The sequence below is a fragment of the Zophobas morio genome, unplaced genomic scaffold (genome assembly GCF_036711695.1).
Source record: "Zophobas morio isolate AGI-343-1 ecotype UQ-CSIRO unplaced genomic scaffold, CSIRO_AGI_Zmor_V1 ptg000014l, whole genome shotgun sequence".
NCBI classification, from domain to species: domain Eukaryota; kingdom Metazoa; phylum Arthropoda; class Insecta; order Coleoptera; family Tenebrionidae; genus Zophobas; species Zophobas morio.
Genome location: NW_026972119.1, coordinates 5,487,090 through 5,510,751, shown reverse-complemented (window position 1 = coordinate 5,510,751; position 23,662 = coordinate 5,487,090). Strand labels below are relative to the sequence as shown.

At 32.2% G+C, this 23,662-nt stretch overlaps 1 protein-coding gene across 4 annotated transcripts in view; it reads right to left on the bottom strand.

Annotated features, from left to right (window-relative positions):
* Nucleotides 1-23,662, bottom strand: part of LOC135129216 (homeotic protein antennapedia-like) — a 295,089-nt gene that overhangs the window by 54,996 nt on the left and 216,431 nt on the right. The window contains exon 1 of one of the 4 annotated variants that reach the window (XM_064056352.1): nucleotides 18,470-18,899. The exons of the other annotated variants lie outside the window; for them this stretch is intronic. The gene's annotated coding sequence lies outside the window, so the exon portion shown is untranslated. Of the gene's footprint in view, nucleotides 1-18,469; nucleotides 18,900-23,662 lie in introns of those variants that run through there. 4 annotated transcript variants of the gene reach the window in all.

Below are 23,662 nucleotides of genomic sequence, written 5' to 3'. Positions count from 1 at the left end.
TCTATTTCAACTATTGATTTCAACCTTTATGTACCTAAATCTTTACTTTTTCCATATAGTCTACCCGAAATTTCTCATTTTCTCCACTGGTGTTTCGATTTAAAAATGCCTTCGTCATTTCATTCATCCAATCCACTACTACGTTCTTCACCTCCTCATCGTCCTTGAAATGTATACCTACTACGTAAACCATATTTTAAATTGTGAAATACTTAAATAGAAATCAGAGGGTGTCAACTCGGGGAAATATGGAGGATGCCGGAATATTTGGAACCCTAATTCAAACGCTTTTTCAGTTGAAGCAAGACAAGTGTGAGACGATGCATTGTCATGCTGGAGCGACACATCTTAGCGTATCTTTCCTCTAGAGCTTTATTTAATATTCAAGTAATGTTAATCTCTAATGAGCAAACCAATTAACTTTGTAGCTCAAAGCTATACAGCTGAACTAACAATTAATTCAACAAGTGTGCAGCAAAAAAATGTACTTGTTTTAATCATAGACAGTCGACAAATTTTGTCTTGGTTCCTTCATAATTGTATGACACAAGTGATACCATTGGGTGTCGTTTCTTAGACAGAGTTAATATAAAACAAAAAAGAATAATAGCAAGGTTAACGTGTAGGAATAAGGAGAGAGAATTTTTTGATAGAAATAGGACACAGAGTATGGAGAATAAGTATTGGTAGTGAAAGTGAGAATACTAATCATTTGTTGAGGGATTGTGAGGATATGAAAGAAATGGAGAAAAGTAGAGGAGACATCTGAATGAAGATGGAATAGAGCTCTATAAAAGAAGCATTAAAAGAAGACGTAGGGAAAACAAGTAGGCAGAGAATATTGCTTATTCATATGTTTATACACATTATGTAAATTCTATGGAATCCTTTCAAGCTCAGAGGGCAAAATAGAATCAAGACTAATCAAGTAGAATTGTTATTTCTGGTACTTGTTATTAAACAAATATAATATCATAAACGCAAAACTTAGGTTAGGTATGTTGCAGTGGCTATATTTTGAAACCAGCCAACAAATACAATGGCCACATGAAAATTTCATAGACAATATGTATTAAAAGCATTTGAGCCGACCTTTAATTTAAATGATAGCATGATTCATAAAAAAATAACTTTTTTTTTAAGATGATGGGAAAATGAATAAAGATCATTCCTAATTTAAATTAATTATTTAGAATTTTCGTATGCTATATATGCAAGTGCACACAAACATTTAAAGAAAAATTCTTTCTCTAATGAAAACGGTTTTATTAAAAATTTATTAAACACCCACATCTGATGATTACCACAGCTTAAATCAATTACTCACAGTTCTATTTGAATATCTCTAACTCAGTACTGCTTCCACATCTCCTATCTACTTTTAGCGCATGTCAAATTTCGGTTTCCATTTCTTTTGGACTAATAATTACAATAACTGTTCTTCTACCTCACGGTGCAATGAAACATTTTTCTATAGCAATTTCACTGTAAAAATAAATTTTTCAACCTAATTAATAAGTTATAAATTTTGTCTATTCAAAATAAGTATTACAAAAATTTAATTTTATAGATCTACTAAAAGATTACAGCAAAACTTTGAAAATTCCTGTATCAGCAGTACTCGGGCAGTTTTACCGGATTTTTCCGTTTTAATTTTTTCACTGCCCAGAAATTGGCGGATTAAAACTCGGAGTCTTTACAACATAACTTTGGTTTTTAACTTTAGATTTTCAAATTATTAATTTTCAAACATTTTGAGATAATTAGATATTTTTAATATTTTGTTTTCAGATGGATCCCCAAGAACGTCAAATTTTTTCAACCAAAAAGTTATTATCTACATCTAATTATGTAACGTGCGACTCCTGCTTTGCCCATTACACAACCTCCTCATTACTCTTGCGTTTTTAGCAATATTGATAAGAATCTAAATTACCTACACTAACATTAAAACACAATATTGTGACAATAATTTATCAATATCCAATAAATTATCTCTGACGTAATTACAATACAAATTTGACATTTTAACTAACCTACTTAATTGTTGTTTTGTAATTAATTATTTCTTATAAGTGATCGAACAGCACCTTACTAGACGCAATGTCTAACCTTCAGGAAATCACACTTTTTCAAAAAGAATTACGGAGAATTAACCACAAATCATTCTGACGCTTTGAGTGGTAATGAAGATCTATCGTGAAGAAATATCAACAACGCAATAAATTTTGTATGTGTGTAAATTACCTCTAATCGGTTGGTAGTCACACTTTATAAAGTCGAAGTTAAAATATTAGCCGACAATACAAACAAGAATTAAAATTTTAAATTGCTGCCCAATTTATTAAAACGAGAATCTCATTAATCCCAAAAATATGATCCTACAGATTAAGCTATTTTCTTCTTATTTACAATGCGAACTCCCACACGCCCATTGTTGGTCAATTTTAAAAAACCACATTCTCACATTAATTAGCCATCATACGCCGACAATAAACACAGAGAAACGTGAGCTAGCTAAGAAATTAATTTAACCACTCATTACTGACTCGGAGTATCATTTAAAATAGACCACGTAGGCGAAGGAAAAATAACATATACACGAAAAAACATATTTAAAAAGCAAATGGGGCACAAACGTCTCAACCGAGTTGTAATCAAAGACAGAAACATAAACAACAAATTTATAAAAATGTCTTAATCTCGAGAACTGAACGCTAGACAAACGATATGCGAACAAGTTATGTCAAGAAGATGGATGAGTGATGTGTCAGAGACAAATGACGTCGGCCGAAACAACCTATCAGAATAACCGGGACGTACAAACGGGGAAGAGCGGACCTTCCCAATCTGCCATGGTAGTGCCTGATGGTGGAACAATAACTCAATAAAAACGTTGGCCGCGTTTAATTGAAAATATCTAAGTACCTGCTCTAACCGCAAATTGCAAATGTAGCGATAAATCATGTCAATAATAACCATTCAACATGCACCGGCGAATTAATTGTTGGAATTAGCGTAACCGCAACGTAATGATTCGGCTCGGGAAACACGAAATTATTTATTTATTTTCCACGGTGGAAAAGGTTCTGCGTGCGACAGACACTATTATTAAGTAGATTAAATTTTCGTACAAATGTTATATTTAAATAAAATTGGGTGCGTGCTTTTTGGCCATAAAAAACAGACTTTCATTACTTTTAGTGGCGGCTACATCATACGCTGTCGAGCGTCTGAACAATAAGTTTTATCATGGTTCGGTGATAAATGAGCGCTGAAAGAATTTCAAAAATTACGCGTATTTTTTAGGACGACTTGGCAGTCGAACTAAAAATATTTTGAGGAATGAATAAAACGGGGGAGTCGTAAAATAGAGGACTTATTGTGTGCGTTGAAATGGAGAATATAGTAATTAGGTAGGAGTTGGCAACTACTCGCAAGACTACGAACTTTCATAATTAAATGACATAATAACGAATGGGAGAAACAAAGTGATGAAACGTACGCGACACAGTAACACCAACAAAAGTTGGCGCACAGTTAACAGAAACAAAAAACTTGTCACTATTGGTAGTTGTTTTTCTCATCTTTCATTATTTTAAACATAAATAGAATATTATGCACACTTTTGCAATATATTAAGTAAATATATCAATTGTTATTTTTTTTTTGTTGTAAATTAGAAAAATAATCATTCGGACTGGAGAAATAAGTACCTATGTAAGAAATGCGATTTTGCCGCCATGGGCATTACAACACAATTCATGACCGTTCTAGTGTGGTAATTACTGTCATTACCTTACTAAAACACAATGGTAGCATGTAAACTCGCTTTATCAACTTATATAAATAATATATTATTAATATCAAAAATATACGTTTGTTGCAAGTAAATTTGTTACTAAGTGTTGTACATGAACAAATTATTATCAAGGTTTTTTCGTAGAATGAACTTCGATTTATACTATAGCGAGAACACAAATTATTCTTTAACCAACGTAAAAAGCTAGAAAATCTTTATTATATCTGTTACATTTTATCCCTCTTACTTTTTACGAACATCAGAATGTAACAAATTACTCCACAGTTCCATTCGTACCCACATATGGGTCATAACATAAAGTAGCATCACAGTCACCCACATATGGGTCCAGGATTATGATTTTTGCGAAAAAGTTGATAAATTAGATTACTTCCACCACATGAGGGTACTTACTCTTGAGTAATGTATACTAGTCCAGGCACATCTGCCGACGTTCTAGGTAGCCCTTTATTGTTTCGTTATTTTTATTCGCTTGCAGCTGAAGGCGTTTGAATATTTTCTTCCACTGTGTTTATAAAGCAACGGAAGGAAATTTTTTACTTTCACGTTTCCATCGAACCAAAATAATAATACGTTGCTTGCATGGAATAACTTGGCTCCGACAACTAAAATAACAGCTGTGGTTAAGTGGATACAGAAAAATATTTGACAGGATATTGCTGCAAGAAAAGCGCACGATTAGTGCAGGAAATTAATTCCAGGAAGTAACGAAAAGATTGGTTTATTTGTAGTGTGAAAGTAAAAAACGCACAATTAATTAAAAGTGTATAAATATTCATCGACAAACGGTGCTTTTTTATTGTATGCTACATTTTTAGGTCAGCAGTGAAAAAATAATTATTTTCATTTAAAGAATGCAGAGTGGACGTTGGACAATCTCAAGAATCCAAAAAAGCAAGTAGTGTAATCGCTGGAATTATTTATAATTAAAACCACCTTCCACTTACAAGTCGTGTAATTAATTATGGATACTTGGCTGTTGCAGCTATTAAATTATATATCTACAATTTTTACAAATTTATGTGTTCATTGCTTTTATGTCGGGATAATTGCATAGCGTGTAGCAAATATTATGGTTTATTAAATATGAGAATTGACTTGCTGTCTATACGTGTAAGTATTATGTGAAAATCGTTCAACAGGTTCTAATCTCCCGTAATGATACGCTATCTACTGATATGGATGAGATAAAGTCAACGAACATTGCTTCACATCCGTCTGAGAATATATTAAAATCCGCTGTCTTTTTCCGACAAAATTAATAACAAATCTGTGTTGACGTTATTTCATAGCAACCAAGAACCACAACTTGTAAAAAATAAAGAGATAAATTCACTTTTTACGGTTGAATTTTCGTTTAGGTGGCAAAAATTACATCGTAATCATAAATTTCCACAACGGGAAAAATTTTACAGTCAATAATTATTATTCCAATTAGTAGGTATCTCAAAAAAAAATTGGTCGAAAGTTATTTCGATAGAAGCAAGTAGAACCCAACAAACCCCGTTTCTTTGGAAAATTGTGAAAATGTTTGCAATTTTTGATTTCTGATACAACTTTTTTGACTTAATTTTTGAATTCTTCAATATTTCATTTTTTTTTGTTTCTTCAATTTTTTTCAATTTTTCGAATATTCAAGTTTGAATTTTTTCAACTTTTGAATTTTGCAATTTTTAGATTTAAAATTTCTCGACTTGTTAGTTTATAATTTTTCCGTTTTTGAATCCTTCAATTTTTATTTTTTGAAATTTTCGATTTGCAAATTTTCGTTTCGGTTTTTTATGTTGTTTATTTTTACAATTTTTTAATGTTCCGACTTTATAGTTTTTGTTTTTTCAATGCGAAATTTATCAATTTTTCAACTTTTAAATTTTTTATTTTTTTTTCAGTTCAAAATTTTCCAATATCTAGATTTGTTAATTTTTCGGTTTCTCAGTTTTTGGATTGCATTTTTTCTAGTTTTCATTTCAAAGATAAGTATTTATACTTATAATAAGAATTCCGAGTTTTAATATTTTTCACTTTTTCAATTTTATGAATTTAGAATTTTTGTTTTTCATTTATTCGATTTTTCAATTTTTCGAGTTTTAATTTTTCAACTTCTCAATAATTAATTTTTCAATTTTTCGATCTTACAATATTACATATTTTAAATGTTACAATTTTGACGATTTTATACTTTTTTGATTTTACGGTTTTTGGGTTTTTCATTTTCTCCAGTCTAATTAGATTAATTTTCTCCTTTCCAATTTTTTGATTCATTAATTTTTTTCGATTTTTAAATTTGTCTAGATTTTTAGTTTTTAATCTTTTTTTTTGCGTTTCTTCAGTTCTCGTTTGTAATTTTTCGATTTTGTAGTTTTTCGTTTTTACAATTTTTTAATTTTTCCAATTTTTTAGTTTTTCGATATTTAATGTTTCGATTATTCAATATGTCGATTTTTCAACTGTTCGAATAAAAAAAATTAAAAAATTGTAAAACTGTAAAATTGAAAAAACAAAAATGAAAAGACAAACAAGTAAAAATGAAAACTTTGAAAACTCAAAAAATTGAAAATCAAGAACTTGAAAAATTGAAGAAATGAAAAATTGAGATATCGAAAGATTAAAAATTGAGAACCTTAAAAATCGGAAAAATACCAAATCGGAAAAATGACAAATTGTAAAATCGAAATATTGAAAATTAAAGAAATCGGAAAATCAGGTGATTGAGAAATTCAAAAATTGCAAAATAGAAAAAAATTCAAAACTGGAAAATCGAGGAACTGAATAAACAAAAAATTATAAAATCGAAAGAAAGTAAAAAAAAATAAAGAAAATAAAAAAACAAAAAGCTGTGGTACAAAATCGGGAAAATGAAATAAAAAAATAGGGAAAATGAAAACTAAAAATTAAGAACAATTTAAGAAACAAAAATCTGGAAAAGAGGAAAATTAAAAATTGACAAACAGAAAACTCAGAAAATGAACAATTCGATTATCAAAAAATGGCAAAATTGAAAAATTAAAGAAAATGAAAAAAAAAACAAAAAATTGTAAATAAATCCAGATTTTTCGAAAAATATAAAAGATTTGATTTTGCGACTTCATGTTTTTTATGATAACCCTTACTTAAACTAAAACTTAAAATATGCATGTAATGTATAAGTAGTAGCAAGTAAATGTAAAGAAGCGTGCTACGCGTTTGTTTCAAGTGAGTTTCCCATTACAAAATTTTATTATGACATCACTCACATTTTTGCAAGGACACGTAAGTATATCAATTTGGATAGATACAATGTAATACTAATTATAACAGTACTGTATTTCCAAATTTTTAGAAAAATGGAATGGGTCGTTCTTGATTTATTCAATACAATAAACTGCCTCATTCATTAATTTTTTTGAGTCACCTTGTATAAGTAATTCTGAAAACTGTGAGTGCATTGATAAACCACAAGCATAAAGTCACAATATTTTGCATATTTCAGAGAGGATTTATGCGGCACATTTTTTCAAAAAATCTATATGTCTACGGTGAAAACTGCAGGAGTAGGTATTTTATTTTATAAAAATAGAAACAAATTTACGATTGTAGATTTTGGAGATAACGTCATCAAATTCTTGTGGGGATGATTAGCCAATTTTTGGTTGGCAGTTCACCATTTACATTTACCTAGAACATTTATCTTGACAACGATTGGTTGTCTAATTAAATCCGAACACACGGCAGACAGACAGACAGACAGATAGACAGACGGATGGAATCAGGAGACCTATTTCTTCGTACTCTATTGACAAAAAGAAATAAGTATGGAAAAAAATAGAAGACAACTTTTCTTTTTCTATTGTTTGTAACTTCACTTGAAAGTTTTATTTGACGATGTAGGGAATAGGTATGTACGTGCAATCGATCGGTAAAATTTACTAATCCAATTGCACATGAATTATAATTTTAAGTTGTTGTGACGTAGAATTACATTTCTGGGGTTAAAATTCACTATGGTAAATAGATCCCTTATTTATGTAATATTACGGTGGTGAGTTTTACCCAACAATTGTATTACTTATTACTGCGTGTATGTAAATCCGTTGATGAATCTTGCTTAAGAGCAATTAATATTACGTTTAATTTACATTAACAATAGGCAATAGGAATAGAAAAGTTAACTATTATTTTTGATGTAATTTTCCTCAAAAATTTTGTTTTAGTGCTTTTTTTTAACTGCCGTACAGTTGTAGTTATAATATATTACTACTCCATTAAAAAATTCAGAAATTTAGCATTTCATTAGAGTTACTTGATTTTTTTCATTAAATTGCATTCCAACGTGCTTACATTTAGTTCCTAGAAAAACATCCAATTTAATGTGAAATGCAAAAAGAAGAAAGCTATTAATCAATAAAACTTCCTACATCGCATAAAGGCGTTTGAGCTTTGATCAATATTTGTTAGAAACTGCAGAATAGCTTCCGTTCGTGTCGACGCCCATAAAAAGGAACCGGCATTGTAAAATTTTCCAGTTTCGATTATTTAATTTGCCGAAATTTGAAAAATGTGTCATTAAACCAATTTGCAGCGTGTTAAGAGTTTTCACGGCAAAACGGGCATAAATTACCTCCTCTATTTATAAACGGAATAATTTAACATATTTAATGAATTGCGGCGTAAACGTTAAACAATGTGGCCGAGTGAAACCGGTGGCGGCAAAATCTATGCGTGCCACAGTCCTACCTTTGCGAGTATTACAAGATCCCCGCCGCCAAATTCCCTTTCGCCCCTCTATCGTGTAAAGCTCAGGACGAACCCACCTGATCTCGGTAACGGCAGCTTAACATGCAAGCCCCGTCATCGCAGGAACACAGACACATGCCCACCGCTAATCTTATTATCTTAATTTCACCTTTGTAAAGTGATTATTTTCGTTTTGAATTAACCGACGCCATTTGTTTTCCACCAGGAAGCTCGAAGACATGTGTCGATAATTGCGGCTTTTTTTCATTCGGTTTGTCTGGAGAGGAATTCGCGCGACACCTTGTACGTACTCGGCAACCGGTTTGTAAGGACTTTTTCGGATTTTTGGAAGTGTCGCTCTCGAGTAATTCGGGCAGGAGTGATAGTTCATCACGTGGCGCGGTGTTTGTCTAAATCTAAATCACGGCGAGAGGATTTATCGTTCAGTTAGGGTTTTCAGCATGTAGTGAGGCTATTACATAATCGGTACTAAAAATAAACAAATGATAATTGTTCAAGCACTGGAACCAAAGAGAATGATGGATGGGTTTGAATATTTATGAAAATTTTAGAATACAAAATATGTTCATTATGTTGGTGTAGATTTTTTTGGCAGGTACTATGACGGATACATTGCGTCTAAGTAACTGTCGGTTAAGGTCAATAATTAAATTTAATTATCTCATTAATGCGTACTGTGTACGCAGTGGAAGGTGCTGCAGTTATAAACCTGATTTTGATGACTAAAGTTACTAAAGATTAATCGAGAGATTGATGGACCTTCACTTAAAGTCCTACCTTTCGTTGATCAATAGTTTACTAACTTCAAGGCCTACAAAATTATAATAGCTGTTCTAATTTATGTTATTATATTATACGTAACAACACTCTGACAGATAAGAAAATAATTATTAAATAACTTAACTATTGCAAGATTAATATTGGCTTATGCACTATGGTCAAAACACCAGAGGCACCATCAGTTTCACTGGTTAATACACAAACAAAACTAAAGTTAATAGAAATATGTTTGCTAGTTAGAAGACATAAACTTGGTTACCGCAAACAATTTGAGTTAGCAAGACACAGTAGCAAAAAGAACAGTTCATGTTAATATATTCTGCCTCGTTACTTTGAGTTTTCTGTTTAATTTATGTGTCTAACTAGCGTATTCGATCATTTCATTACTGTTACAAATGCTTTTTTTTTCAAAAGTAACAAATCTATATTCTATTGCACTCGCACGTTCTGTTTGTTTCTGTTTAATGTTTATTTGTTGTTACAGTAATTGAGTCTATTATTATGCCTAACAAGCCCTACGCTCCCATGCTTAAACCATGTTGGTTAATCTAACCGAGTTCTACATGGAAAAGAAAAGGTCATGGTCTTTTGCTATAATTAAATGCTGTTGAACAGGTAAGGAAGCATGAATGTTTTCAGTGCGTTGTGTTTCAAATTTTTTGCAATTTCAGAGAGTGGCTGATGCAGTATATGCCAGTTTGAAACATTTTAAGCACTAAAATGAACAAAGAATGTTGAGATGGACTGAACATATAAGTAACAAATTCACTGTACGGAGTGTTGGCAAAGTATCAAAACTACAAAAACAGTGGAACAATAAGTTTTACAAGAGATACCTACTTCTACGGGCAATTTTGAAACTTTGTGCTTTAATTTACGTGATTATATAAATGTATGTTTCTAATTGAATCCTACTTTTTTGATTAGATATTTATAGAAAGTTCATTAAATTATTGTTTTTGAAAAATACGAAAGTAATAAAAAAAATTACTGGCAAAAGTAAAAGTATATTTTTTATTTTGAATTTTTTACATTTTTCACCTGACGTCCATCATTTCTTAAATGAAATTCAATGAAATCTTGATCGGATGGAGACAAAATGAATGTTAGAAGACTATCAGGTTATGATAACGGTGAGCGCTTAATTTACATGCTGGTAGCAATTTAGAATTTATCGAAAATAAAGACAAATTCTTCGCCTTAATGAAAAAATGTTTATTAAATATGTATGGAAAATTTTGTGTTCAATTTGAAGACACCTTCACGATTTACAATAACAATGCTACCTACTAAAGTGTTGAAAAACAATTGAACTAATCTTGACATCAACGAACGGTTCAAGCGAATGTGATCTATAAATAGATCTATAAATATTAGATGCTGCACTTGTTAAGGAAGTATGAAAAATTGACAGAATACATACCAGATCAACTAAATTAATTTGAACTAAACCCTAACAATAATAATTATAAAAACATATAGGTAGCAATAAGTGTCTATATATGAGAACGAATCTTAAGAAAATCTGGTTTAGATTACGTTGGAAAATCAGAAGGATTGGTACAGGCATAAATAAATTAGTCTAAGATTATCGAAAGATACGTTCCCTCGTACAATAAAACACATCCAGCTTTTTCGAAAAAAATATAAAATTGGTTTTGCCAACATACATTTTGATTACCAGGTTTCCGATAACCTTAAAACGTTTGCAAGGTTTCAGAGCATTCGGTTCTGCAATTTCAAAGTTAACTCTGGATGCCTACGGTAAAAACTCAACACGGATTCATGAACTACAAGTGGAGAAATATGTTATTTTATACAATTTACATAACATTTACTATTGTGAATTTTGAGGATGACTTTATCGCATTTATTTTTCTTTTGCGAAAACCAAAATGCCTAGGGGAAAAACTCAAGTCACATTCATAAACTACAAGTAGGTACAGAAGTAGGTATATTATTTTATATATTTTTTTTATTTTAATTTATTACGCAAAATTTTCCGATAACTTCATCACATTGTTGGCGGGATTGATTAGACACATTTTGTTTAGCATTTTACCTATTTTCCTAAAGTACATATTAAATTGGACGACAATCGGTGTAGTGGTTGTCTAATAGAAATCGACACACAGCAAATAGACGGAAACGGGAAACCTATTTTTCGTACTCCAGGGGTCATGAACCATTAGGAAAACATGAAAGTAACCATTCATCCGATGACTATAACAATATTTTGGTCGCTTATACCGGAGAAGTAGATAACCATGATTTGAAAACCCACCAGAATGATTATCAAGTCTGTAATGAAGTAGGTAAGTACGCGTGGTTTAAATTGGTTTTAATGTCTTATGTAATAACTATCATTATTAAACGTCATAACTGTTTATAAGTTCGAGTATTATATGGTTTTTCCAAGTATCCAATTGTGTGCGATTTAAAATATCCGAAATTTTTTGTTTATAAATGTAAACAATGCGATAAACAATTTTCTTCGCCTGAACTATCAGTACTTTATTTAGTCCATTGAAATGTTACATGAGCTTTGCATTTTTTAAAGGACGCAATTTTATTTTTGGGACATGTGTGGGGGGTCAATAGAAGCTTAACCTTAAGTTTGTGGGGTCGCCACCCTTGTCCACCGGCCGCCATCTTGGAAAAAGGGGTGAAAACACTTTTTTCGCGATATCTCGGAAACTATGCGTCTTACAAAAAATTTGTTAAGTCATAATTTGTAGCAAATTGTTTTGCCTACAAATATGTTTATATAACTTTTTGCCCTACATTAAAAATTAAAGAAGTTATAAGCAAAAAAGTAAGAAAATCTTTATAATAATTGCTCTTTACTTTGTCATCAGAACGTTTGAGAACAAGGTCCAAAATGCTTTTTTTTGTACCTTCATGACGTACTTACGTACATTTAGTTATAAACGTTGCGACTTTTTTAAAGCGTAAATCATGAGTGATTGTTTTATATGTAAAAAACCTTTTGGGGACATTAAAGTTCGAACTGTGAAAGCTAGAGGAGTGAAAACTTTGCTTGAGGTTAAGCTTCTATTGACCCCCCACACATGTCCCAAAAATAAAATTGCGTCCTCTAAAAAATGCAATATTCGGTCCTTAAATTGTAACATTTCAATGGACTAATTAGAATGGGTAACAAACAGATTTTGCGCCTATTATTTTGAGACATTATTGAGAGAAAAAGAGGTCGAAACTTCACACCTTATGAACATAGACATGTATCGGGTTCCACTATAATTTAATATTTAATATTTTTTTTAGTTCTGCAGTAGACTGGAATTAATGTTTGTACATAACAATTGTTCTTTTAAACTGAGCTTCAGCGGCTATAAACAAACAAAAATTTAGAAATTATTGATTTTACTTTCAAAAGTATCATTGTATGAACATGTGCAAACTTGGTCCCAAATTATACAGACGTAGTTACATTAATCATGTGCTTAATCGATCATGCCCTAATTTAACTCAAGAACAAGCTTATTAATGAGTTGTTAAATATTTAACAGCAGGATGTCATTTTTCATTTTTCTTCGATAACCGAACCCTTAATATCATAAATTAGATCTACAAATTATAATTTTGCAAAATAAAAAAATACCGATAATTAAGCGCATTCTTAAATAAATTCCAGTGGGTAGAGTTTCTCCGAAAAAACTTATTCCAAGATTCTTACTACGCAAACTGTGGTAGTTTTACCAGTTAATTTCCACAATCGCTCCAGCGATTGTTATCTTGCCAAGCGCGTCATGTCTCCGCAGTTCTCCTTGTACTTCGCCATTGAGAACACAACGAATGCTTCTATCAATAAATTACATCCCACAATCAATCACAAACGTCCACTTTCCCTCAATCAAAACCACACACAACTAATCATGACAAAGTCTTCCCGATTTCGAATGTGCGCATTCGTTGACCGCTGCTCGGCCCAAATTCACGCGTGTTAATTACCAAAAGTTATGTAAAACCGTAGCAGAATCCGCCAATTTATGTTTCACTGTCTTTAAAATGTTAATTTCTTAATTAGACAAGATACAAGTTCGCTTCGAACTGTAATAAATTTCCTTTATAAATTATTCTAATTCGTTACATTTTATTTGAAAAAACAACCAGAAATGTCGCCTGTTATTTTTCTGGCTCCTTGGCCAAATATGCGTCGTTTTAATTGGAAAGCTGATTTGGTTGTTTTTTTGACTTAATTATATTTAGGCACTTCCTGCGTTTAGTTTTCAATCTGATAAGTCTACATACATCTGGTAGCAGTAAAAATTTTTATTGTCACATTGTTTAAAAGTTCCCGCTTCACCTCCCGTATAGAAAAATACGCATTTTCCTGCGTTGAAATATGTGATGGTGCGATAAACTAAGATTCCTGCTGTGCTGAAAGAAGTCGGCTTGACATTTTGGTGGTGTGGAACTATCAGGGTTTTTAAATTTCATAAATTATGATAGATATGTTGCAAGCTGTGAGCAACATTCACCAACCAGGTGTACGTTGATACTTTGTTCTTTTTTCCAGAAATACGAAAGCGTTGTTTTTTGCCAATTAAAAACTTATTATAATTACAAAAACAAGTTACAAATATCTGAAAAATTTTATAATGCCGGAGGCATTTTTTAGATATTTTAACTCTAGGTTATCTAACATTAATCTAACTTCATAGTTGGTAAACTGGTTTCAGAGAAAATGTAACGACTTTGTAGTACATGGGTATTTTTATTTTATCTTACACTCCATATCAAAGTTACGGAATCATGTTTTAAGTCAACCGACATAAAACTGTCACTACCATATTATTCATATTTTTTCTTGGACACTTCACATGTTCACTATCTCAAATATGTGTAAGAAAAAAATGTAATGGAACCCTGGAATTATAATGACGTAACAAGTTGTGTGAATGTCAGCTTGGACGTACAGCGGTGAGACTGTTTTAAAAGTCACGTTTTTTCGTTTTGAGAAACGCATTTGTTAAAATAGTGAAACTGATAAATTAATTAAGAAACATTCTCTTCGGGATTTTCTCTTAATTTCTATGCCAATATCTTTTTTATAAAGGATTCTAGGCACCTGAATCTTTCCTATGGGTTTTTTATTTTTCTTTCGCTTTTTTTGATTCGCAAATCCTCAACTGAGACGTTTATTTTTAGTCAACTTTAGTTTTCGTTTCAAGTGTGCCAAAACAACGCAAAACGTAATTCTCATCATATTTAACTATTATTATTTTTGGTTCAAAATAATTTCTCTTCGGATGATTCTAAATAAAAACAATCCAAGTATGTTTAAATCCTTTAACGTTAAAGAGAATCATCATTCTAACATTTATTTTGTGTTAAGTAAAACCGCTTCACATTCCATCTTAGGAAAAACAAGTCTCCATGGGCAATTGACTTTTTCGCCTCTACTTGTTGGTTTAATTGTCCACATTACCACACACCGAGTGGATTTAATTCGCAAAAAAATCTAAAACCTAAACCAATGTCCACAACGAAGGAAAACTTAACACTAGGGTCGGTGTAAGCGTACGCAGCAGTTGATTACAGCTACTATTTAATAATACAATTACAAATTATCGCCTGCATTTATCGCAATGTAAAACAGTGGGTTCGCATTCTATTCTCAAAGGACGTACACAATCAATTTGTGAAGCTTGTACTAGCAATAACAAAAACATCGCACGCAACCGTACATGCGATATGCAATTATTAGACAGATGGTTTTTCTCCATTCGCTATCGACATTCACCCAAAAACTCACCCTTAACCCCAATAAGCATAAGGGTCATTTGGAAAGAATGCAGGTTTAGACCCTGCTAATCAAGAGATCTAGAGGCAACTGCTAGGTAATAATTTATGGTGCTGGAACGAAATTAGTAAGATGGAGATAGACTCATAACGTTTTTGTAACTCTATTATGTGTAGGCCGGATTTAAATTAATTGTGCCTACTATTTTGGAGTTTTTCTGGCTTTTCGGGGGCAACGATTCGCTTATTTGTTAATGACAGACTAGAAAAGATGGTTGATGAAGAAATTGAGGATGATGTCAGATGTTATTACTCGGTCATTACAGCTAATAAGAGGATTTCTTGATGGCATGTGCAATCGTAGAAAAAAAAACGCTCGGAGTAGGAAATGTTTTGCACTTTTTAGAAACGAAGTTAGGGTCAGTAATTATAAATTAGAAGAACTTTTCAAATTGGTTTTTAAAAAACGACTCCAATTTTATTCTTAGTTATATATAATTTAATCCCCGTGACGTAGTTATGGTCTAATCGCAACATTTTTTGTGTCCCAAAGGCACGCGGAAATTAAATAGAAGTTTCGAGAACTCTCGTTCGCAAAATTATGCGCACCTGCCTTTTTCCTTTTTGTTCAGCCAAAGTTGCATCGGATAATTGAATCAGGGCGAATATCTAAATATTCGAATCCCCGTTAACAGGGGATGATTTATGTTGCCAAAGGGAATCGAACCTGATTAGACATAACGCAAGCTTCTCGGTATAATGAGACATGCATATGTATGCTAGATATCAAGTGGTAGTAAGAAGGGCCTGCTGTCAGTCTGGTCTAATTGCCCTCTGATTTATACCCTACCTCAGCTTACACAATATTCAAATTAAAATAATTATTATTCAAATTGAATCCCTTGAACGACCCGTGGAACAATGCGTAACTGCTATTGATTATACTGGAAAAAATGTTTATCTTAGGATGTGTTTGAGCATTGCTTGGTATTTGTATTCATTTGTGGACATGTTTTTTCTGTTTGACGAGAAACATGTATGATGGGAGGGTTGCGATGGGAGTTGATGAGTAAATGAATTACTCATTATGTCATTCACCTTTATGGAATAGTAGGTGCTAGGTTTGCATACAATTATTTGATATGTGTGGAATTCGTCTGATTATTTTCGAAAACTGGCAAACCATTTTAACTGGAAACACCTAAATTCAATGTCAATTTTAAATTTAAGATTTTATTTTATGTGCTTACATATATATGTACGTAATATTTTATAAACTTTAATAACTTCGAATATCACCAAAAAAGATACGGCAAAAATTTTGTTGAAAAAAAATTAAGACTTTAGATGTTAATGGTCTGCCAACCTGTATTACACAATTACAAAAGATGTAAAATTATAGTAACAACGTTGCAGTTTCGACATCAAGATCATTTTAGAGCCATAGAAGTAAATATAATTTGCAAACCCTAGGTACCTATTTAATTCACGTTTACATATTTCTCATATTTTGACTACTAATGCAAGGTTGAAATAATTTTGCATTTTTTTATATTCTTACACCTATTTTTGTTCTTATTTATGTTATCATTTCTGTGATACTTTTGAAAATCATATTTTCTTAAAACTCAATTTTGGTAAAAATATTTTTAAATCGTTTGCTATAAGAATGTCCATATTTCTTTGCCATTGATATTAGTAATCAAAGTAAACACGACTAAAAGTTGCCTGTTTTATGCTGAAATTTTTCAGATCATAAAAGAGTTAATTTTATATTTTGAAAAAGAGAAAACTATATCATTTCAAGACGTTAGCTAGTTTAGAAAAATATCTCATCATGACAAACCATGGATAGAACAATGGAAAAACTGGAGAACTAATAAATAGACTATTTTTATTATTTATCTACAGAAAAAATACGTTTTAAATTGTTGTAGCAAATATACTTATATGGAGAATTTTAGGTTGAAATTTTAAAAACAAATTAACTTGAAAGTGGATGTCCTAATTAATTCTTTAAATATGATCCAATATCGGTTGATGATCAATTTTACAATAAAAATTACTGAAAAGCATATCTAATTTGCACATTATTTGAACAATAAATGAACTTAATAAAAACGGGATTTTTTTAATTCGTTCTTCGCATTCTTATAAAAACGGTATTTAGTTGTTTTCAATATGCAGCATAGTACCTAAATATCTATATGTTACGGTAGATGAAACTCTTTTTTATCTATTCAAATGACATGATGGTTTAAAAAATTATATAATTAATAATAAGTTATTATTGGATGAAGAGAACAAAGATTTTTTAACGTATAATATTCCCAAAACAACTAGTGTAACAAGTGGGTGTAACGTCTGCGCACTAGTTGGAGTTGCGAATGGAAAGACAAAAGAAGAATATTCAAATGAAGTTCAGCGGAGTAAATCACACTTTGGTTAACAATTTTACAATTTTTACACTTTATAATATCAAAATTATTATTGCGTGATTAGTATTAATTTTTTATAAAAAATTATATTTAATTCTTTAAAGTGATTGTTTAATACTAATTAAATAAACTTCCTATTGCATATAAGACTCTTAACATGACTTGGATGTTCATACACAAAAAATGTGTATCGGTTATTCCTTGTAACATCTGATATCTGATTTAAGGACTGTTAAAACAATAAAAATAAAAAAAAATAATTATTAGTAAATACTTAAAAAAAAAATGCGGGTAAAGTATGTTAAGAATATCAGGTATAATAAATTATAGATGTATCTATAATTTATGAATTATTAAGTCATTAGACAAGTAAATGATGGATGAATTAAATGATGCAATTACAAGATATTACATACATATAATTTTACCGCCTGATGTGTTCGATGTTTTCTAAAATTAGTTGTAATTAGCAATCCATGTTTTAGTTGTGACTAATCAACAGGAAAATCAGGTAAAGCTTTACAACATATCATCGCATGAAGTAATATTTCAGATTAATTATTTACATAAAATAATAAAATAATCAATTTCATAGTAAGTAGACTTGTTGGACAAAACGAGACTAAACATCCTCATGTTTTTGCAACGAATCAAAGCCGGTGTCTTCCCCACGATCTTCCAATAATGTACCAATTAATGTTAAACAACACTTTAGGCGCTAAATTATAGCCAGTGCTGCCCTAAACACGCGAGTTAACAAGTTCTTTATGCACTTGTTTAAAAAAAACCTTAACCACATAACGGCAGCCATTATTTATGACCATGGCCGCACTTACTCACTAGCCTACTCGCGCGCACCATTAACCGACAATTTGTTTATAAATATTGTCATTACCATCTAATAGCCACCCATAAAACTATCATCTACCTGTTTCGGAAGTTTTTCGGCGGCGTACTCGCAGAAACACAGTAAGTCCGCACTTGCCGCATCCCAATAAGCTCCGAAGGTTATCCAGTATCGGAATGACACAATTTCCGAACGGGTTCCAGCACCTATTAAAATTCAATCGGAACCGATTCATCGACGCGCGAAAAGTACATTATGATAATCTCTCGTTGAAAATGGTAAACTGGTTTGAGCAGAGTCCTCGTTCCCCCCGTGTACGCACCGTGTCCGTTTGGTTCCATTTAAAATCGGTTTAGTGCGAGCCTTAACATGTCAATTAGGGACATTAAGATTCCAGAGATGGAGCGGACCACCCATGCCGCGGCGGTGTTTGGTTTTCGCGTTGCCGTCCCCGACGCCGTCCCCGGCCCGCATCACACAGTCGCACTATCGTGTCCGCACGCCGCACTCAACTGTCAAATGGGTGATTCATGCACCGCGTGCTCGACTGATCTGTCAAAATCGAGAGGGGCGCGCGACAGTCAGTTTGCACCGCGGACTCGCACGGGATTGGTGGACGCGCTCGTATTAGTGCTGGCAAGCTGTCAGCGTTTCAAACATCACTATAAGAGCGCACGCACACGAACCTCCCGTCGCTCTCCTTCTATCAATGGTGAGGCTGTCACGCTTGGAAAACCTAACCTCCTACCCCGGAGCGTCGTCGTTCTTGCACCACTTTGCGTATGCACGGATTGTGTCAACGGTCGGTGGACTTTCTGAATCTATTACGTCGCGGCGTACGCAGACGAAAGTTTTAAAAGCCTAAAGGAAAAGCGGACGCCGAGCGACGATTTTTCGGCCAAAATTATGTACTAAAAAATATTTAAGATTGCTGGTTTCTGTGAATGATCGTTTTAGCGTACCAGAAATGTATCTAATCAGCAGCAAGCACGTTGAAATGTTCTTTATAATCCTTAGGAAATAAAATTTATCAAACATTGTTCTAACTACATTTTCTAGGGGCTTTTTGAACATAAATTATGTTATTATTGGGAACAAACCAAAGCTGAGTTTTGATTGAAAGTAGCAACCATTTAAAATTTAATTAGATGATTTGAATAAATATTGATGATACCTGTCACGTTATTGCAAGTCAGATAATTGAATTTATTAGCTAGAAGCATTAAAACAACATTGTTAATTAAATTTGTCCCACTTCCAAATTTTAATAAATATATATGTATTTACAAAAATGTATAAAAAAACACTCTTACATAAAACGACTTGTACCTACTGTTGTTAAGAAAAAACTTATTAATAAAGCAGAAACTAATTGTACAAAAATATTTTATTAGTATTAAAATGCAGTAGTGTACAAACCTCGGCTACGCCTCAAAACAATACTTCATTCTCCTGTCCCAAACTACTATTTCGTCCACTAGTTACCTACCTAAAGAACTTTATCAGAATTTACCTTGTCGATCATCACTAACGTAATCAGTAAACACTTTGATTGAAGAGGATTTAAAACGGGAGAAATCCACGAAAGCCGAGAGCTCTGAGGAAAGAGAACCTACTTATTTATATAACTCCGTTTATTTATTTTATTTTCCAAGGTGTAACTAATGTTGTTGTTTTGGCGAAAGTTTTAATTTCATATTTCCTTAATATTTCGGTGGTCGCAATTCTACGAAAATGCATATGATTTTTCCGTCTGGCCATCTGTTGCGAATTAATGGTTTTACAGATTTTTTTAATAATAAACCGATTAGTTTGAAATTTTCAGGTCCGTTAAAACTTCGAGGTGATGTCAAAATGCTAATTATTAGGAGTATTATTTTGTGAAATGTATTAATTTATTTAAAAAAATTACATAACGGAGTCTTTGGAAGATTTTTTATTTGCCCATTCAAAAATTTATTATACTTTCTATTAAAACAAAATTTGTATACTTTAGCTAAAAATTTACATCGTGGACTTCTCTAAAAGTTTTGTCTTTTTAAGGTAATATTTTACAGTAATTGTGTAAAATTCATATTTTTGTCATATTTCTGTAAACGATGATGTCATTTCAAACATTTTTAAATGCTTATTACTTATTACGATCATGTACAGAAAAATAGAAAATGATGATTATCTCGGAAGACTTGAAATTTTGGTACACAGGGTGGGTCACTAAGCGCGCGGTCCTCGATATCTCATTATATGTTAAAGGTGGAAAAAAAGTTTAAAGTTATATCACTCTGTGAGTAGCATACACTAAATTCTTTTTGACTGTACAGAGTGTTTTGTTTTTGAGGTACAACATACAACTTCGTTTTTTGAAATCGAATACCTAGGTATACCTACACATATTTTTACATAATCTTATTAGAGTCTTTCTAGACTTTATTATAATGACAATTCATTTTTGAAATTTACATAAAACGTTGCCACGTTATTCCAATTTTTGTTTATTTTTTTTTACCAATACAAGGGTTCACAAAAAAAACGCAATAACGTTATTTTTAATATCAGAAGCGCTTAGTTATACTATCAATTAAATACAATTTTAATATACCTAGAGAAAATTAAAAAAAAACTTTACAATTTTCAAACATTGGTATTTTAATTTTTATTTTTTTTATAGAAAACCCTGTACTTTATTTGTGCATTAGGTATACTCTATTTTTGTTCCCTTTCTATATATTTGAAAGTTCATATAGTTAATTTAAGATTTTTTGTAAACACTCCAACTTGATTTACACCACAAAAAAGCGCCTAAAGCGCATGAAGTTCACGAGAGAAGAGGGAGAATTTGTGCTATTTCGAATTCTTCTTGTCTCTAAATTCCTGAGGAAGCCCCTTATGAAAGTGGACAAAACGTTGAAATTCTCTTAGTTTGATATATTTTTTACAGGTAGACTTTTCGTAAATTTGAATTTTGTTCTCACTTTTTCGCATAATTCTTTCATTGCGTATTTTAACTAAGCAAGTTAGGACATTTAGATAAACTGCACAACAACAAAAATAAAATAACAGATCTTAAATTCGTGGTACATATCTACTTACATAAGGTGTTATCCAAAGTAAGAAGAGTGAAAAAGAACATTGCTTATCTGTTGAAAAATCTTGATGTTGTCGACTACATAGATCAGAATTCACTTTTTCATTTAGAAATTTTGAGAAGATACTGAAACACATTGTTGATAATTGTTATTTTTTAAAAAAGAATGCTTTGTGGCTAACCCGCACACACTGAGAAGACTGTCAACTTTTTATTGTATTTTGTAAAACAAACAAGCTAAGGCTTTCTGCGCAGAAACAAATACAGGAACAAAATGCCTGTGCAGGAACGGTTAAAGCTAAAGTAAGCTGAATTCAGTCAGATATTCAATACTGAGATCCAGTTATGCAAACTTAAGTATCTCATTAATAATGATATCGTGATTTGTCATTTTTGACATTTTAAAATCATGCAAACTGTTCAAGCATGATTAAAGAAGAGTTTTTCCCACGAATAACAGAACTGCAGTAATAGTGGTACGAAAAATATACCCCGCTCACGTAAGTACTCATTTCGCATTCACATGAATTGCCACGTAAGCCAAAACTTTCAAACTCGTGAGAAATGTGTAACACTCGATGCCTGTTGTACAATATATGATGTTTCCTATTACTATTTAGCAAAGTGTTTATTGCTTGTAAATCAAAATGCACGACTAAAGCAAAATCTCAGTTATAGTTAGTTTAATAAGACTGTTTCTATAATGAAAGCAAAGTATAAATATTATTAGTTAATTAGATAGGCATACAACAACTAACAACTGAAGCGGAATTTCCATATTATTGCACACTGAGCCGTAGAGTTGCTACATATTGTTTTTTTTTTGCCAAAATAGTCTTTAAATGATTTTCACTCTTTTGATTTTTTTGTTCATCTTCCGCCTCTAGATACTATGGGTACTATGTGCCCTTTATGCGATTGTGCATCATAGCTTGAAAATTGTTGCACTATAATATATGTTACTGAGTTGACAAGTAGGTCCACCCACTACATATATTGCGTAGGGGCATCTGTAAAATGTTGATTCGAGTTAACTAGACACACTTTGATTAAACCAGAGCAATAGAGTCTCAGTGTATTTTTCTAGCACGGATCACTTATTGTTTAAACGGTTTAAACTGTTAATAAGAATTAATGGTAACCTCTAGAGACAAAAAATTGATGTATTAAGTAGAGACTGCTTCAGGACAGTAATGAAGGCTCACTCATTTTCTCCTCCGCTATTAATACAAAATTTCCGACTAAATTGACAATTACTCAAAAAACATAATTTTCACAAAGGTAAAATTTGTGCCTCTAAAATTTGGAACAAAATATCTTGTAAATAACTGCAGACCAGATCTACTCTCTAAAAACAAAACTAGATGTTTAGTTTTTGAATGATGTACTGTATAAATTAACTAAATGACTTAATTTATTATTCTAGTGCTGGGCCACCTGTCATCAAGCATCACACCAACCTCCCTCGCTCGCCTTCCATCACCGATGGCGAGGTTGTCTCACTCGAAGAAGCCAACCTCCTACCCCGGCAGCGTCATCGTTCTTACACCACTTGCGTACACGGTGGACCACACACGATTTCGCCGATTTCGCGGACAAATTGCCCAACGGCGATGTGCAGCCCATACCATTCCGCGACACGGGTAATTGGTACTAAAGCAGTCGCGGAAAGTGCGCGGCTATTCTTGGATTGTGCATGGGAGGTCACTGGGGGTTTATGGTCGTGCGAATTGCAGTTGGTTGACGACGTGTGAAGGACACGGGGGTGGGGCTCTGATTAGATGGGCACCAGCTGGTGACGGTGAGGATTATGGTATTCCAGCCGTTTCCGGTTAAGTGGCCACTTGGCTGATGAGAATTTTTTGTCGGATGGATCAAAGTTCGTTGGTCGTAAAGATGATAGTTTATTTAGGTTTTTTTTACGGATATTTTAGTGGATAAACTAATTTTAAAAATTGATATCTATTCCCATGAATTTGTAACAAATTCTTAGTGCGCTTTGGGGATTAAAAATTTTTTAGTACACCGCACAAATAGAATTATCAGAATAGAGGGTTTATTATCTTCAAATTTTGAAAAAAGTCGTATTACAAAATTCTATTGCCTGCTCCAACCAGCAAAACACTTTAAAACAAATCGGCCAACCCATTTTTTAATTACTTATTTTGGTTAATATACGATACGTATAG